Consider the following 18,359-nt stretch of genomic DNA (forward strand, 5'->3'; position numbering starts at 1 on the left):
TCTTCCCAGACATTTTTTTCTCTTTAGGGTTCTGTACACAGAGAAAGCTGAAGCAAACATACAGAGTGATACAGTTCCAGGAGTACCTTGAATTCATGATAAACACAGACTTGTAATGCCAAGGAAGTCAGTAATAGGCCTGGACTGAGGATAAATACTATCAGGTAAAAGGTCTCATCCCAGAAAAATATTAACAGAAAATGAAAATGCAAAACAAGTGTCACAGAACCAAAAATCCTATTCTTATTGGAACCTGTTGAAAACTCTGATCTCATACACAGGAATGTTTCAGTGATCCAGAGTTCACAACATATGTTCAGGTATCCCCTCTGCATCTCACCCCTTGATAGAGATCTAGTTCCAATTGTATATTCTTCACTCCCTCAACTGATGAATTCTGAGAATCAGATTTTATTTTGAAGGGATCTTCCCAATTCAGCTCAGGGAATGGGTACTAGAAAGAGAGAGCATGGCATCCACTATCTGGACCATAATGATTCATTAATGTCTCAGAGCTCTGCTCCTTCCATGGATAACAGTAATTGTGTCTGAGAGGCTTCTCAAAATAACTGGGAAGAAAATGACTGGATTTGGCCCTACCCCAGAGAGACATCTCCTGTTCCACAGTTTAACTGCCATGTTAAACCAGAGAAACATAGCCTTGAGTTCCTCCAGGAGGGCCTTAATGTGGATGCATGAGTCTCCAAGCAAAGAGATCAGGTGTCTGTATTATAAATGTTCAAAAAAAAGGAAACACTAAATGATTCCTTATGACCTTTGTAGAGGTGTGGCCTGAGCTAGTGTATATTATGTGATCAATTTTAATCCAGCCCTGTAGGTTATGGAGCATGACCTTGGAATCTTACTCTGCTCCCTACACTAATACCCAGATTGAATGTCTGCAGGGAGTGTCATTACACTTCCTGTCCATTAGAGTAGACCTCCTGGCTACTATCTCCAGTCAGTTGAGTACTTTATTTGAAGTTGCAAGCTTTCTCTAACACAATCCATATTGTACTTTTTATTCAGACAAGTAGGCCTTACAATTGTCATAACATTCATTCCCTAATAAATTCAAGAAATATTCCTTCGTGGGTTAAGCATCAAAATCCAATCCTTAGAACTGATGGCTATCTCAAGGCAGGGAGTCATGTTTCCTGTATTGAGATCTGCTGGGTGACCGTGTGGCCATCAATACATAGATTCACCGAATTCTGCATATTGGTCATCCAATCTTAGCTAATGCCATTTCCTGTCTTTTGACAGATGTCTTTGCTACACCTTAGTGCCTGGGGGAAGCTTGACAAGATATTGTATGTAATCTGTCCCATTTTGAATGTCCACATATAAAGAATGAGCCCATCCTGGAGGTAAACTGCGCCCATAAAAATCCCATCATAACAGATCTGTTGACTTTAGCATGAAGAATTGGTTAAATTTTCTGTGAATGTCCTTTATTCAGGTAATAAGATCTGCAGATCTGGCCCACACTAGAGAAAATGGATCATCCAGAATAGGGATGGAAATTAACATGCAAGGATTTGGATTTATTGTCTTTCCATGGAATTTACCATGCTCTGTAATAGTAGAAATTGGCGTCTTCTCTTAATACAAACTACAGTTTAGAAAAGTAGATCTGAGTCAACTTGTCTATAGAGGTTATTTCAACTGAAGGGAATGTCAGAAGTTGGGGCATTTCCCTGCTGTCAGTGACTGTGTCTGGTTCTGCCTCCAACCTGCAAGCTGGCTGGCATATCCATTGTAAGGTGTCTGTGGACCTTATTTTCAGGTAAGCATAGATAAATCTTCCCATTCTTCACAGAATGAAAAAATTTAACATTTCGTTATGCTTACTTCCTTCTTTGGATTCACCTGTTCTGTTAGTTTTCAACAGGATCAGGAGATTGTACTGTCTTTTTTTCTTTTCCTGCTAATTATACTGTAAATTGATGTCAAAAGTTTCCATAAATGTTTACTGTATATTAATGAAACTGGTTCTGTTTGGTGAGTGTAACAGGGTTGATGACCCACTCCTCTTCCTGGGGCCTGCTTGCTGCTCCAGTAAGGCTCAGAGAGGCTTCAGGGTTGTGCAGCACCTGTGTCTTTATTTACTTACAGTTATCCCACCCCCAGTGTCTATCTATTTACAAGCTTTACAGGATTATTCAATCTCTTTTACAGGCAGAGTGAGCTTTCAGCTAGGATGCCTCCAGTTCCCTCCCTGACTGACTTCTCCCTGGCTATTCTCCAGCCTTTATAGCCCCTGGCTTGTCAGGTCAGCAGGTGTTGCCAGCATCAGGCCTATTCCGTCAGCCCCAATCTGCTTCCCGAGATTGGACCTGACTGGGGGCTAATTAGGTGCTTTTGCACCAGCACCCTGCTACAGTGAGTATTCGTTTATTTTGAAGGGCTCAAGAAAGGTCACAAGCCATGGAACAATTATTTTCTAAATGTAGTCAGGTGTCTACACATGCATTATTCATACCTATGTTGCTCAGTGTCATTCCTGCCTGATCTTACATGCAACCCTAGAAAAGGGAAAGAATAAATAAACTAACACGACAAGGACACAATAATACAGTGAAACCTGTTCAAGAAACTGACCTTATTTGGAAACCGCCTAGCTTGTGAAAACATTGTCAAAGTATCCACAAAAATAGTAACATTTCTGCTCCATCATTATTAGAAGACCACATTTATTAAGAAACTAATTTGTTGCTGGTTCCTTGATCAGTTAAGAATTTTGTTCTTTTTGTTTGTTAGCAGTGAATGTGGTCCATTTTTAATTTACATATTGGTTTACAGTAGTTCTCAGTTATCAGGCTGAAAAGTAATGAGTCTGGGGTTACCCGGAGGAACATGGTACTATTTTATAAACTCATTTTTCCTCTTTTTTCAGGATTAATATGAGCAAAGTTGTCTAGACAAATATAATGTTGAAAACCTGGTGCTTAAAAACTGCCCTTAATTTATCCAGATTATCATAATAAGAAAATAGTTAATGTGTAATGTCAGATTGAATAAAGAGAATAAAATGTATACCTCACAGCAGTATTGGAATTTATGATAGCCAGTGGTGCTGACCCAGAGTTTCTTGTGAAACTGAAAAAGTAAACACAAGGTCTGCATATACTGAAAAATAATTGTTATTTCTATACTTCAGAGGTGATTAATGCGACATAGTCAAGTTAAATCCTCTGAAGAGACATTAGCATGATTTTTTATTGATATGTTTTGTAAGCATGAATTTGGTCTTATTACATGGTAGATTTTAATTTCCTGCTAAGGTACGATTCATGATCAGAACAAAGATACGCATAAATTCTGTTTGCTGAGTGTGCGATATCAATGTGATTTCCCTCAGCAGCAAATGATAAGGATACAAAATGTCTTGAGTTATATGGTGCAAACTATTCCATGTTACAATAAATGTACAGAATTGAACTAGAATATTCACACTGAGACTACTGCCAAGCTGATGATGATAATATAAGGCTGCTAAATAATCTTTTCTTATGCAAGCTTGGGTTTGTTATCTAGAGAATTGTTTAATATTTTAAACAAAAAAAATTATACTTAACATTTTAAATGGCCTGATTTTCTCCAGGGATTTGTGGGTACTCTGCACCTCTGAATATTGGACCATTAGTCTCTTGATATTCTGTTATTTGTACTTTTGTAATAGAGAGACTTTCAACCATGTCGAGTCTTGAGCTCTGTTTGCCATTGTTTTGAAGCTTTTTACTTCATGTACATTATCCTGTTAATTGTCTGAATGCAAAACAGTTGGAGCAGTAAGAAAACAGCAAGTTGTAGTATATGACTACTTCTTAGAGTGGTTGTTCATGTCCATTCAAAGTAGGTGTGTGCGTGCTGTGTACATGCCAGCCGGCAGATTTTCCCCTAGCAGAGTCCGTAGGGTCGGCCCGGGCACCCCCAGGAGTGGCGCCACCACGGCGCCCTATAAAGGGGCCCACCGACCCTCCACCCTCTCAGTTCCTTCTTACCGCCGGTGACGGCTAGCTGGAACTTCTCTTGCGTAGCATTTTGGCAGTGTCCTATCCTTACCGTTTAGTCTATGTATTCAGTTATTTTATAGTTAGTTAGATCTTTGTATATAGTTTTCGTAGTTGGGGGGTTCCCCCCCCCCCGAGTCTTCGTCGCTCGCTGGGGCATGCCTGAGTCCCCCGGGTTCAAACTCTGCGAGAACTACGGAAAATTCATGCCCAAGAGTGACCCGCACTCTGCGTGTTTGAGGTGCCTCGGAGAGAGCCACCAAAAGGACAAGTGCTCTATCTGTAGAGGCTTCCGCCTGCGAGCTCTTAAGGACAGGGCTCAAAGACTTAGAGTCCTCCTGATGGAGGCGGCCCTACGACCACCCTCGGACCCAGAACCGGCCGAGGCCAGGCCCAGCACATCGTCCTCGGTGCGGAGTGCCCCGGCACTGGCATCAGGACTTAGGGCCCAGCCCAAGACGTCGAAAACTCGGCACCGGACGGAGTCGGGTCATAGGAAGTCAGCCTTAGTGCGGCACCACTCACCTTCACTGGTGCCCGCCAAGAGGAGGAAGCCAGTGAGGGATCAGTCACCCCACCAGGATCCGAGGCCGACGCCATCCGCAAGTGTAAGCGGACAGGCTGGGCTGCAGCCCTCGGTGGTTCCATCGACTTCTGCAGTGCAGAGGGCGATTGGGTCCAGACCAGCCTAATTCCCCGGACCTCAGTGGAGACATACGCCCCCTGTCAATGCCGGAGGCGTTCGAGGCGGCCTCAGGCCTAATGGGTCTTGCGGCACCGGCCTCCCCGCATTGTACGGGGTTGCCTACTGTGGCCCGTCCACCAGTGTAATCTAGAGGCAAGCCAGCCATGCTGTCGCCTCCCTCCCCGCACCGCACTGTGAAGGCGGCACAGGACCAGATGAGAGGCTCCCTGCCACCTCGGCATCGCTCCCCTTCAGCACCGGGTGCTGCTCCCCACAGGTCCTCATACTCAGAGACCTCAGACTCAGAGGCAGACTCCTATCGCTCCAGCTGGTCGCGGAGCAGGAGATCGGTGTTGGGGATGAACCACCAATGTTACCCGCAGTGGAAGCAACAATGGCAGCGGCCCTCACAGTGGCCATTCTGGACTCCCTGGGCCTACCATCAGTCGGTAGGCCAGGTGTTTGGCCCTCGGTCACGGTCGGCTTTGGTGTCCTCAACGTCGGTGGCCCCGGTGCAGCTGCCTCCGGCACCGGGCAGGGGTGTGCCATCGTTAAGTTCAGCACCCCCTAACCGGCCAGTGGCACCGGCAACGGCTTTCATTCAGGCTCTGCTGGCACTGCATGATACACCAAGTCGCTCACTGGCGACCCCGGTACTGGCCACGGTGCCGCATTTAGACTCGGAACCGGCACCGCAACCTCAATAGGACCTCGAGGGGCCGCATGCACCGGAGGAAGGGCCGCTCCATGTAATCTCCTCGTCGTCCTCCCCGGACGAGGTGGTCTCGGGCACGGTCTCGGCATCGGCCCTAGAGGACACTCAAATCCTCCAACAGTTGCTTCAGCGAGTAGCTCAAAGCCTCACAATCCAAGCGGAGGAGATCGAGGTGGATGCGGACCTTGTAGTGGATATTCTGTCCCCCTCAGGGCCATCCAGGGTGGCCCTCCCGCTGATAAAAACTATAGCTGATACGTCCTGCAGCCTATGGCAAACACCAGCCTCATTGGCCCCTACCGCCAAGAGGATGGAGCGGCACTACTTCGTCCCCTCTAAAGGGCATGAACACCTGTACACCCACCCTTCCCCGGACTCCCTGGTAGTAGACACGGCTAACCAGCAGGAGCGTCAAGGGTTTCAGGGGTTAACACTGAAGAGCGGGGATGCAAAAAGACTCTTGAGCTGTTTGGTAGAAAGGTGTACTCCACAGGGGGACTCCAACTCCGCACTGCCAATCAACAGGCTATAGTAAGCCGATATGGCCACAACACTTGTTCGGCCATGTCGAAGTTTGCGGAGCTCCTTCCACAGGACTCAAGATCAGAGTTTTCAGCCCTAGTGGAGGAGGGCAAACTTACCTCTCGAGCCTCCCTCCAGGCCGCCTTAGATGCGGCAGACTGAGCCTCGCGCACCTGGCCACAGGCCTGGTCATGCGGCGGGGGGCCTGGCTCCAGGTCTCGGGCTGCCCTATGAGGTCCAGCAGACGATTCAAGACCTCCCCTTCGAAGGGCAGACGCTGTTTTCAGAGAAAACGGACAAACATTTCCATAGCTTAAAGGACTCGAGGGCCACGCTTCGCTCGCTGGGCTTGCATACCCCCGTGACCCAGCGCAGACAATTTAGGCTGCAGGCGGCCCTTTGCCCATACCAGCCACAGACTCGCCAGGAGCTGGGGCGCAGGCGGGGCAGAAATGACAGGAGGCATCACCAGCGCCACCCCTCCGGCCAGGCGTCTGGCAATCGAGACCACCATCTGGGCCCAGACTCCCTATTTGATGGTACGGTCGAGGGTGACCTACCAATTGAGACTCTGGATCCTTCCACCCCTGCCTTTGGGTCTCGTCTGTCCCACTTCTGCGTGGTCCCGAATTACGTCGGACAAATGGGTGCTCCGCATGGTAGAGAGGGGATATTCTATCCAGTTCTCCTCCCTTCCGCCCCACCAACCTCCTTCCCCGTCCCTCTTCAGGGACCCTTCTCATGAGCAACTTCTAATTCAAGAAGTGAAGTCCCTCACGGAGGCAGGGGCGGTGGAGGAAGTCCCGTGGGAGCTCAGGGGCAAATGCTTCTACTCCCGGTATTTTCTCATAACGAAGGCAAAAGGGGGCCTAAGACCCATCCTAGACTTGCGGCGGCTGAACAAGTTTGTGAAGAAACTCAAGTTCCGCATGGTCTCCCTGTCCTTGATCATCCCCTCCCTGGATCCAGGAGATTAGTATGCCGCCCTCGACTTAAAGGATGCCTATTTCCACATTGCCATAATTCCACGGCACTGTCGGTACCTCAGGTTCGTTGTGGCCGACGTCCATCTGCAGTTCACAGTGCTCCCGTTCGGCCTGTCAGCTGTTCCCAGGGTCTTCACGAAGTGCATGGCGGTCGTGGCGGCCTTCCTGCGCAGGTGGGGCATCCAGGTATTCCCCTACCTGGACGAATGGCTCATAAAGGGCCACTCCAAGGAGCAGGTAGAGACCCAGGTGTGCTTCATCAGGCGGACTTTTCTCAATCTTGGCCTCCTCTTGCACAAAGCCAAATCCACCCTGTCTCTGACGCAATGAATAGAATTCATAGGAGTGGTTCTGGACTCCACACACGCCAAAGCGTATCTGCCAGAGTCCAGGTTCCGTGCAATTTCCGAGCTCGTCCTCGGACTGCACCGTGCCCTGATCACCACGGAGCGAGCTTGCCTCCGGCTGCTGGGCCACATGGCATCATGCACCTATGTGGTGGTCCATGCCAGACTCCGGCTTTGCCCGCTGCAGTCCTGGTTGGCAGCAGTTTATCGCCCGGGCAAGGACCCCCTGGATTCAGTGGTGTCTGTTCCCCGCTTGGTGCTGAGCTCGCTATGGTGGTGCTCGACCCGCGGGAAGTCTGCATGGGTGTCCCCTTTGCTGCCCCACAGCCCTTCCTCTCCCTGGTGACAGACGCCTCGGATCAAGGTTGGGGAGTGCACCTGGGATGCCTTAGGACGCAGGGCTTGTGGTCGACGGAGGACCTCGAGTTGCATATCAGTGTCAGGGAGCTGAGAGCAGTCTGCCTGGCGTGTTTGACCTTCCGGTCTCACCTGGCCGGCAGGTGTGTTTCAGTCCTTTTGGACAACACAGCAGCAGTCTTTTATATCAACAAACAGGGGTGCATGCTCCTCTCCCTTCTGCAGGGAAGCCCTCGTGCTGTGGGATTTCTGCATTCATAATGCCACTCACCTGACGGTGTTCTATCTTCCGGGGGAGCAGAACGGTCTGGCGGACACCCTCAGCCGCTCATTCCAGGGTCACGAGTGGTCCCTCCGATGAGATGTGGTGCGCTCAATTTTCCAGCTCTGGGGCTTTCCCCGGTTAGACCTGTTTGCTTCAAGGGAAAATGGGAAGTGCCAACGGTTTTGCTCCCTCCTGGGCCGCAGTCGGGGGTCTCTGTCGGCCGCCTTCCTTCAGCCTTGGGAGGACGGTCTGCTCTACGCCTTCCCTCCGTTCCCCCTGATACACAGGGTGCTTCTAAAGGTTCGCAGGGATCATGCCAGGGTAATCCTGATAGCTCCGGCGTGGCCACACCAGCATTGGTACATCAGGCGCCCCTGACGCTGCCCCTCCTTCCGGATCTGATCACGCAGGACCGGGGCTCCCTCCACCATCCGAACCTCGAGTCCCTTCACCTCACAGCCTGAATGCTCCATGGCTGAACCTGGTTGAGTTGCAGTGCTTCTAGCAGGTCAGGCAGGTGCTGCTGGGTATCAGGAAGCCGTCGGCTAGGGCCATCTACCTGGCTAAATGGAAGTGCTTCTCCATATGGTCGGGTGAGCAGGGTCTTGACCCGCTGTGGGTACCAATTCCAGCTGTTCTTGACTATTTGCTTCACCTAAGACAACTGGGCCTCTCCCTTTCCTCCATTTGCGTTCACTTGGTGGCCATATCCGCTTTTCATCTGGGAGAGGGGGGTGCCTCGGTGTTTGCGAACCCGCTGGTTGGGCGTTTCCTCAAGGGTATGGACAGGCTCTTCCCGCATGTGTGTCAGCTGACCCCTGCTTGGGACCTGAATCCGGTCCTCTCCGTCCTCTCGGGGCCTCCCTTCGAGCCTCTGGCTTCGTGGTCCCTGCTGTACCTGTTGTACAAGACCGCCTTCCTGGTGGCGATAACCTTGGCCCGACAGGTGTTGGAGCTTCGAGCATTAACATCTGAGCCCCAGTACACAGTCTTCTACAAGGACAAGGTCCAACTAAGACCTCATCCAGCTTTCCTACCCATGGTCATTCCACAGTTCCACATAGGCCAAGATATCTTTCTCCCGGTGTTTTATCCGAAACAACACGCCTCCACGAAGAGCGGAAGCTACACTCCCTGGATGTCCACAGGGCCTTGGCCTTTTACATAGAGCGTACCAAGCCGTTCAGACGCTCAACCCAGCTCTTCGTCGCAGTGGCAGAATGGATGAAGGGGCTCCCGGTCTCCTGTCAGCGAATCTCTTTGTGGATCGCGACTTGCATCCGGGAATGCTACTGTATAGCTAAGACCACTGTCCCTCCGGTCACGGCCCACTCCACTAGGGCACAGGCCTCCTCTGCGGTGTTGCTGGCTCAGGTTCCGACTCAGGAGATTTGTAGAGCGGCCATGTGGTCCTCCATCCACATGTTCTCGTCTCACTATGCCATCACGCACCGGGCTAGGGATGATGCAGTGTATGGTCGCGCAGTACTCCAGTCAGCAGTGATCTCCGACCCCACCTCCTAAGGTTAGGCTTGTGAGTCACCTACTTTGAATGGACATGAACAACCACTTGAAGAAGAAAAAAAGGTTACCCACCTTTTAGTAACTGTTGTTCTTAGAGATGTGTTGTTCATGTCCATTCCAACACCCACCCTCCTGCCCCTCTGTCAAAGTGCTGGCAAGAAGGAACTGAGGGGATGGAGGGTCGGCGGGCCCCTTTATAGGGCGCTGTGGTGGCACCACTCCAGAGGGTGTCCGGGCCGACCCTACGGACGCTGCTAGGGGAAAATCTTCCGGCTGGCGTGCACGCGGCGCGCGCACACCTACTTTGAGTGGACATGAACAACATATCTTGAAGAACAACAGTTACTAAAAGGTGGGTAACCATTTTTTTTCTAGTCCACTGGCTGAACTTGCCATTAATTTACAGTAATACTACTACATAGATCTTATATAGAGTTTTTCATCCAAAGATCTTCAAATGCAAAGACGTCATTATCTTTATTCACATTATAATGTAATTAATCCCCATTATAGTCTCTCTCACCACAGAGGACATGCATGGAGTTGTCTTTTCAGACTGTATGTAGTGTATACTGTACCCCCCTGTATATTAGCATAAACTTTAAATTAATATAGTAGTTTGGGTGGTGATTTACATATAGTGGTCTATTTGTTTGGCTAATGATCCCATGAAGCATAGCTACTATCTGTAGAATTTTCAGTGAACACCTCTAAATCAGAACATTGTCATCTCGGATAGATAAGTCTTAGCTTCCCGCTTCCTGGGGGATAGTACTCAGAGTAAAGTGACTTCCTTAATCTACTGCCTCTTTACAAACTTGCTCCGTATAGCTGGAAGCTCAGTCCTGCTGCCTATAATACAAATACCTCTATGAAGATCTTGTGGAGTGTGCTTTATTCTACTGTGCATTAGCTAGTGCATACATTCAAGAGACAGAATGTTTCAGTATGGTAGTTTATCATCTTCGAGAAGTAAGTTGCACTAGGAACAAATCGCGTCGCTATAATAGCTAGAATTCATACAGTCTCATAGACGTTCATGGGCTGCTGCTTCCAAGTGTTTTGTCATCCTCGGGTAGGACTTTATTTGTACTAATTGAAATCTAAAGAGTTAACCTCTGGCTGAAGGATCTAACAAATTATAAATTAATGACCTAAATATTATACATAGCATATGAGTTCTGAATATTTACATGATGTATAACTAACTGCTTGTTGAGCACAGTAGTCTGTCCCTTTATTTTATTTTTTTACACAGAAAAAGCACATCTGCTGTGAATTGGGGATGTCACCTGCTTCCACATGGCAAGCTGTTCCTTCTACCCTCTCCTCTCAAGCTGCCAGTTAAAGAAAGGAGAAGTGTTGGCTGCTAGTAGAAGAAAGGAGAAGCTATATGGGGAAGAAAGAAGGATGGAGCTGAAGAGTTAACTGGGAAGTCAGCTACTTTCCAGCTGTCTTCCAGCCTGAGCACTGCTGACACCCTTTAGTTTAGGCAGTGGCTGCAAGGCATTTGCCAAACTTACCACCCCTTAGAACCACCTCTGTCACCCACTGAAAGTTCTGTTTTCACTTTGAGAGCAGTTTACATTTTAGAGCACTCTCACTTGAAGCATATACTTTAGTACATTCATTTTTCTTTTTCTGTATTATTTGTTTTCTTTGTGTATTTATTTACATTAATATTTCAAATTTTCTGACAGAATTTCTTCTCAGGAAACTACAACATGGTTAATCTCTGTCAGATTTCTCTAGTATGGAAGAAAAATGCAGGATAGTCTTCACCAAGTCTTGGCATTGTGAGGCCTGTAGCACAGTACTCTAATTTTGTGTTGTAAAAATGTATCTGCTGACCAGGATACATTGATTTGTTCATGGAGAGTCAGCTTCTAGAATGTGCACATCCCTTGGCCCAGAAGTTCTCTACGCTTTGGAAAGCAATGAGTATACGCCCTCTCAGATCTGAACATTCATCTAACTGTCCGTCGTCATAGTTCTTTTCAACCATCAAAGCTGTGAAATTGGAACTTTTTCTTTCTTGATTTCTCTTTGTCGACGTTTGGCATTTTTCTCGGACTGGTTCCTAGCTTTAGCATTAAACTGATTTTTATTCTTAGTTTTTCAGATAACTGATAGTTGTTTTCTGGTTTTTCAAGGTCCCGAGGATCAGCTCCTTTATCCATAGCCCTCCTTTCAGTTTCTGTGTCAACATCTCATATTAGAATGGATGACACTAAGAAGAAGGATGACGTCAAATGCTCTGCATACTGCCAAGACATGTCTTTTGGTCCAACAAGTCTGTTGGGTCTTATGTCTCAGCAACAAGTATCTGCAGGGATACTGCACAGCTTGTGCCAACTATTGCCGGGGTACAAAATGACGGGGGTTAGAGCTAACGAGGAGGGCCATGCCAAGTCTCAGCCTCAAAGACATTTGACTCCTTGTAACCGTGCGGGACTCACCCCTGCAGCACCTCCTGCTGGTACCTTCTGGGAATTAGCTCTCCACCGATCAGAGCGCCATCTGCAGGCAAGTGTCTTGCTTTCCTTATGCCCTGTGTCCCTCCTGGACCCGGTGCCCCTTGCACCCTGGAGTGCTGTCCCCTGGCAGTACACCCCTCAGTCTCTGAGTCTCCCCTTCCCAGGGAACCCCCATCCACTCTCCCCACCTCGCCTCAGACTTTGGCTACTGCCCAGTCTCCATCTAGCCCCCGTTCATGGGGGGAGACTGCAGTATATGCCACTCATCACAGGCAAGGTTGGGTTTGTACCTGCTGCCTCTGCCTACTCCTTTGGGCTCCCCCCTGCAACCTCAGTACCTATGTGGCCTTCTACTAGGCCGCAGCCTGGGGGTTTCCAGGCCGGAGCTCCCCAGCTCCCTGAGCCTTCCCCCAGCCCTGTTCCAGCTCAAGTACCTTGGTACACTCCCAGCAGCCAGTTCCCTCCCTCTCAACAGGCTAGAGAGATTCTGTCTCTAGCCCACTACCCTCTTAGAAGGGCCAGCTGGGCCCTGATTGGGGTGTAGCCGCAGCTGAGGCTGCTTCCCCAATCAGCCTGGGCTGCTTGCCTCCAGCCACAGCCGTCTCCTGGGCTGTTTTAAGCCCTTTATGACAGGAGCAGATGACCACTCTGCTACACTCCTTCACCACAGAAGCCTGAAGAGAAATCAAAGAATGGATCTGCAAGCTGCCTGGACTTGAAGCTGCAGAGAGCCCAAAGATCTCTTTCACTGAGGGAGAAGAAAAAGAGGAAGTAGACATCACTGATCACTATCTTCAGCCCCTTTTCAGCTTGAAGACATGCAAGAAGCATTTGTCTGCTGAAGTGTCAGTGTGGGAGAAGTCTCATTTCTTCAGCTGGTGGCCCCTAAGTGTATACGTCTCCCTAGTGGAAGTACAGGACTCTCAACATAAATTTGTGGATATACTGCAAACTACTGGATCCAGTCAAATAGTACTTCCAGTTTATTAAGCTATTCTGGAACCCGCTAGAGCAGTCTGACATACACCAGCTATACGTGCCCCTACCCCTCAAAGTGCAGAGAAATGCTATTTTGTTCCAGCCAAGAAAGTGGAATTTCTTTTTACCCATCCCACACCCAAAACTCTGGTCATTCAGGCTGCCATGGAGAGATCTAGACAACAACATCCAAAAGCCACTTCTTCTGACAATGAGGCTAAATGTCTAGACTTGTTGGGGAGGAAAGTCTTCACATCCCCTAGCCTTCAGTTCAGAATAGCGAACTGCATCTGAGGCAGAGAGAAGAGTTTATTCCCTTGACATATAATGAGCCTTGGTCTTTTACCTACAAAGGACAAAAACATTAAAAAAAAAAAATCACCTAGACTGTTTCTTGCCATAGCAAAATGACTCCAAGGTCAAGGTGTATCTTCCCAGAAGCTCTCTCAATGGGTCTCTGTTGTATCATACGCCACTACTAGCTGTCACATGATCTCTCCCTTCAGGAGTAGGGCCCTACCAAATTCAGTCCATTTTGGTCAATTTCATGGCCATAGGATTTAAAAAATTGTAAATGTCATGATTTCAGCTATTTAAATCTGAAATTTCATGGTGTTGTAATTGTAGGGTCCTGACCAAAAAGGAATTATGGGGGGTTGCGATACCTCTACCCTTACTTCTGCATTGCTGTTGCTGGCGGCGGTGCTGCCTTCAGAGCTGGGCAGTGGTAGAGTGGCAGTTGCTGGCTGGGAACCCAGCTCTGAAGGCAGAGCCACTGCCAGCAACAGCTCAAGAGTAGGGATGGCATGGTATGGTATGGTATTGCCACTGTCCAGTCTCCCAGCTCTTCAGCTACCCAGGCAATGCAGAAGTAAGGGTGGCAATACCGTGATCCCCAGGTCCGGTGCGCAGGATATTTTGCGCCTAGCCGAAACTTCATCTTTGCGCCCCCCATCACATACATAATAACAATACACGGTCACAGAGTAACATGTTATAATTTAGAATTATGTTTCCACTCTTTAAGTTAGCAATTTATGAAACAGATTCTCCAAGTAATCATGTGAGCAATGAATGTTCTAGTGACAAGGTAGATAGCCGCAACAAGTCTTTGTTGCAGAGCAGCGATGTTCGCATGTCTTTTTTAATGCAAATTGAGCTCGCGAAGCTTCGGCTCACCTCGCACTACTCGGCCACAGAAACCTGGGAGAGTCAAAGGATCGAAAGCAATAACTGTGTTAGGCAGACACTGTCACCTGGGGGGTCAGGCTGGTGAGGGGGGATGGGTGAGGGTTTCCGAGCTCAGGGGACTGGGCTCTGGAGGCTGGGGGTCAGGCTGTGGGGGGGATGGGGTCAAGGGGCGTTGGCCTAGGGGCACTGGGGCAGCTAGCTCTGCGGCTGCTGTTCTCTCCAGCCATCCAGGCACAAGGGGAGCGGAGTCAGGACGCAGCCAAGGAACCAAGAGGGGTAGGAGCACAGGCACTGAGGCCAAGCTGTGGGGAAGCACTTGCTTACCTTGCCAACGGCATGAGCATCGTCCTCTTTCTTCCTCTGCTCAACGCAGACAGCGCTGAGGCTTCTTTTTCTTCTCCATGCTGAATGGCGACGGTGGAGGCTGAGCCACGGCAGCCCCCTGTTTCCTCCATAAGCCCTGAGTGCGCCACGCCATCACAGCCCTGCCACGTGCAAAGCAGAGCTGGCAGCTCTGCCCAGCCGCACGCCCGCAACCCCGCCGGCAACAAGAATTGCATAGGCTGGAGCCCCATGCTCTGAGAGGGAGAGGACTCGCTGAGCCTCTGCCTGCAGCCCAGGGATTACCTGGGGTCAGCATGCGTGGGCAGCCCGAACCTCCTGGGCTGCCACGTGGGCAGCACACATGACCCAGGAGGCCCGGAGCTGCCGGCTGCGCAGTGGCACGCTGACCCAACGGGGGCGCCCTGGGCTGCCGGCTGCCGCGGCGGCCCTGACCCAAGGAGCGCCCTGGGCTGCCGGCGGCCGCTGCTGCGCAGCTCAGACTCCCTCCTGTCCAGCAGGCAGCAGCTGCTCACCATTTAAAAAAATCGGGGGCCCTGCTTTTTGCGCCCCAAACTTGGGCACCCTAGGCAACCACCTAGTCCACCTAAATGGTTGCACTGGCCCTGGCGATCCCCCTAAAATATAACATTGTGACCATCCTGCAACTCCCTTATGGGTCAGGACTCTTAATCTGAGAAATGCTGGTCTCCCCCATGAGACAAGATTTCACAGGGGGAGACCAGATTTTGCAGTCCATGACACATTTTTCATGGCTGTGAATTTAGTAGGGCCCTATTCATGAGATAAGGGCTCATTCTACATGAGCACAAGCCATATAAATGGCATCACTTCAGGAAGTATCTCTACTTAACATTTTCATGGCAGCTGTGTGACGTTTCAACCGCACATTCACAAGACATTATGCTGTAGTCCAGGACTCCACAGCCGACGCATCCTTTGGAACAGCCATCCTTCAGATGGCTCTGCCACCTTCAGCCTTGCACCCTCCTCTTCCTTGAGTACTGCTCATCAATTACCTACAGTGGAATACACTTAGGGATCAGCCCTCGAAGAAGAAGAGTAAGTTATATACCTTATAGTAACTGGAGGTTCTTTGAGATATGTATTTCATTACCCACTCTCCTTCCCCTCTGCTTCAGCTCATTCCTGGATTCACAATAGAGAAGGAATTAGAGAGGCACTTGGTCCACTTTTCCCTTTATACTCCCAGGTTGAGGCATGAGGGAAACAAGGGTGCGTGTGTGAACTAATGTGTCCTACTTGAAAAATTTCTCAAAGTCTGGGTGCATAGAGCACATGCTCACCCACAGTAGACTACAGACAGGGACCACACACCTCAAAGAACCTCCAGTTACTATAAGGTAAATAACTTACTCATGTGAATGATGGTCTGGATTCACTTTGGATGCAGATCTCAATTTTTCATATCCCTGTGTTCAGATTTTCTTTGTTCAGGGATTTTTTGGCCTTTTTTTAATTTAGCATGTTCTATTAAGGTTTCCCCTGCCCTCTTTAAAGTCAAGTCTTTACAACCTTAGTTCTAGTTTTAACTGTTTTTTTTCCCCTTGGGATAGAGATTTTTATTTGGGCTGAATTTACCCCTGCAAACACTGTAAAGTTATCTGGTGGACAACTAGGTGCAGACAGCACCAAGAAGAGACTTCCAATGTCAGCAAATGTTTGGTAATATCTAAAATGGCAACAAGAAAATAATTGGTTGGACAGAAAACTAAATTCTTTGGGATCTTTTCTACTGAACTGTCAGGATCCATAGTGAAGGCATTATGTCAGTTCAAATGGATGGAGACACTCACTCAGGTCCCCTATCAGATCAAGGAAGAATCCTTATCAGAGAATAGAAGCAGAACGCAAAAATGTTTCCTAGAGTTGGATGCCCTCTGAGTAGCTATATTAATATATCAAAATGCCTTTCAAATGCCTTTGCCACAACACAGGCAAATTGGAACAAGCAGCACTAACTTTATTGCTTTCAGACAGAGACTAGTACATTGGGCAATGCTTGCTCTTTGTTCCGTGGAGCCATTTAAGTAAATGACCACTTCACTATCTGGTTCAGCAGATAGAACAGAGTCTAAATCAACAGGTTTCCAAGTGGATAATCTGTATTAGCAAAATAAACCGGTTTGCATTTGTACACACATGAACTGCTTCACTTCTATAGTAGAGCAGGAAATCCAACAGCAATAGCCCCAAATACACTTGCTACTTGTAAAAATTACTCCTTCAATGCCATTAATTTCTCTGATGCTACAAAAAAAAATGGAGTAGATCTGCAATATGAGAGTAATAGCTACAAAATTAGCCACGGTATATGAACTCAGCTGAGACTGAAATCCATAATTGTTTCATTGAACATAGCAATATAAAAGGAGCTATTTCTCTTGTGATCATTATGACAGTCAGATACAATTAGCCTAACAAAGGGGGCTTAAATGCTGAAAGGCAGAGCTTCATAGGAAAGGGATATCTGGACAATGATGTGATGCACATAAGATATTTGTTGACACATCAGGGTTAAAAACAAACCTTATACCATTAAATTGGCAGAAGGAGTGACTAAGGTGATGGAAAATACAACAATGCTAAGCAAAATCTAATAATCTTGATAGACTGGAATCCCCTGTTTGTAATAGTGTAAGTAATTTGTTTTAGCCATGGTAGATTGAAAGATATTGGACCTTAAAACTGCAACATTTTCCTGGATAGTAAAGCTGTTTTAGATTACTTTCAGAGGTTTACAAAATTTGTTAGTAATTCTCTCTCACTGACGCTAATTGAAATCATTCAAAGTTAGCCTGGCTTTTCAGTCATAGAAAAAACAAAGCACTATATAAAACAAAATACTCTAGAACACTTCTAAATTAGGGTTCTTCTCCTGTAAAATGTATAGCATGTTTTATTGGTGTATCCACCCCACACAAGGCCTGAGGGGATTAAGGGGGCTAGGGGGGGCAATTAACTGCCCAGGCTGCACCTGAAGGAGGAGAAGCCAGGGAGCAAGGATTAATTAGATGAGGTTCAGCTGGACAGAAACTGGAGTGCCCTGTGTAAAGTCCAGGAGCTGAGAGCAGCTGAGGGCTGCAGTCCCTTCCTGAGAGAAGAAAGGTGTGTTTGGAGGTATAGAAGCAAGTACCTGTCAGTTACTCCCTGGGATGAGGGAACTTGAGCTGGCAAATGAGGAGGAAAGGCTCCAGAGAAAAGCAGCAAGGAATGAGATACTGCAGACCGTGGCTGCTGAAATGAGGGCCCCTGAGCTGGAACCTGGAGTAGAGAGTAGGCTCACGTTCCCCTACCAGCCAGTGGTGAAGTGGCACAGACCAGGTCATGAAAAGTGAACTTCCTTGGGCAGTTTCCCCCGAAAGACTTTGATACTCTGGAAGGGGAAGCCATAGTGACCTAGCTGAAGGTCTATGCCATGAAGAGGAAACTGCTGTTCCTGGAGCAAGAGAGGCTGCCGGGCAAGAGAGATGATGGGTGGAGAGACTGCTAGAGGAGGGCTCAGCCCCTGGCAGGAACTAATCCGTAGAGTGGCCAGGAGAAGGTGCCCGAACGAATGGTGAGTGGCCCTTGTGACACACATACAGAATTCAGGATAGTATGTAGTGGCATTTGCTTGGGATAACCAACATAAGTCATTCAGTGCTTTTCCATTTGTGGGTAATGCAGTCGCCCCAAGCTCATGCTGATAAAAACCTTTATACCACATCTCACCATCATATTTGTTCTTTGGGCCAGATCATGGGGTGTAGTGTGGCTGATGTGTACCATCCTCTCAATGGATTCTGCTATAAAGCAAGTGTAGCCAGCCTTGGGAGGATCAACCAGTGTAGTGGGATCCTGCAATGGCATATAGGCAGCGTAAAGGCTCCTACATCACCATCACTCTAACTTTACCAAACGGGGCATGGCTAAAGGAAAGGAGGCAGAGTA

This window comes from Chelonoidis abingdonii, chromosome 6, assembly GCF_003597395.2.
Source record: "Chelonoidis abingdonii isolate Lonesome George chromosome 6, CheloAbing_2.0, whole genome shotgun sequence".
Lineage (NCBI taxonomy): Eukaryota > Metazoa > Chordata > Testudines > Testudinidae > Chelonoidis > Chelonoidis abingdonii.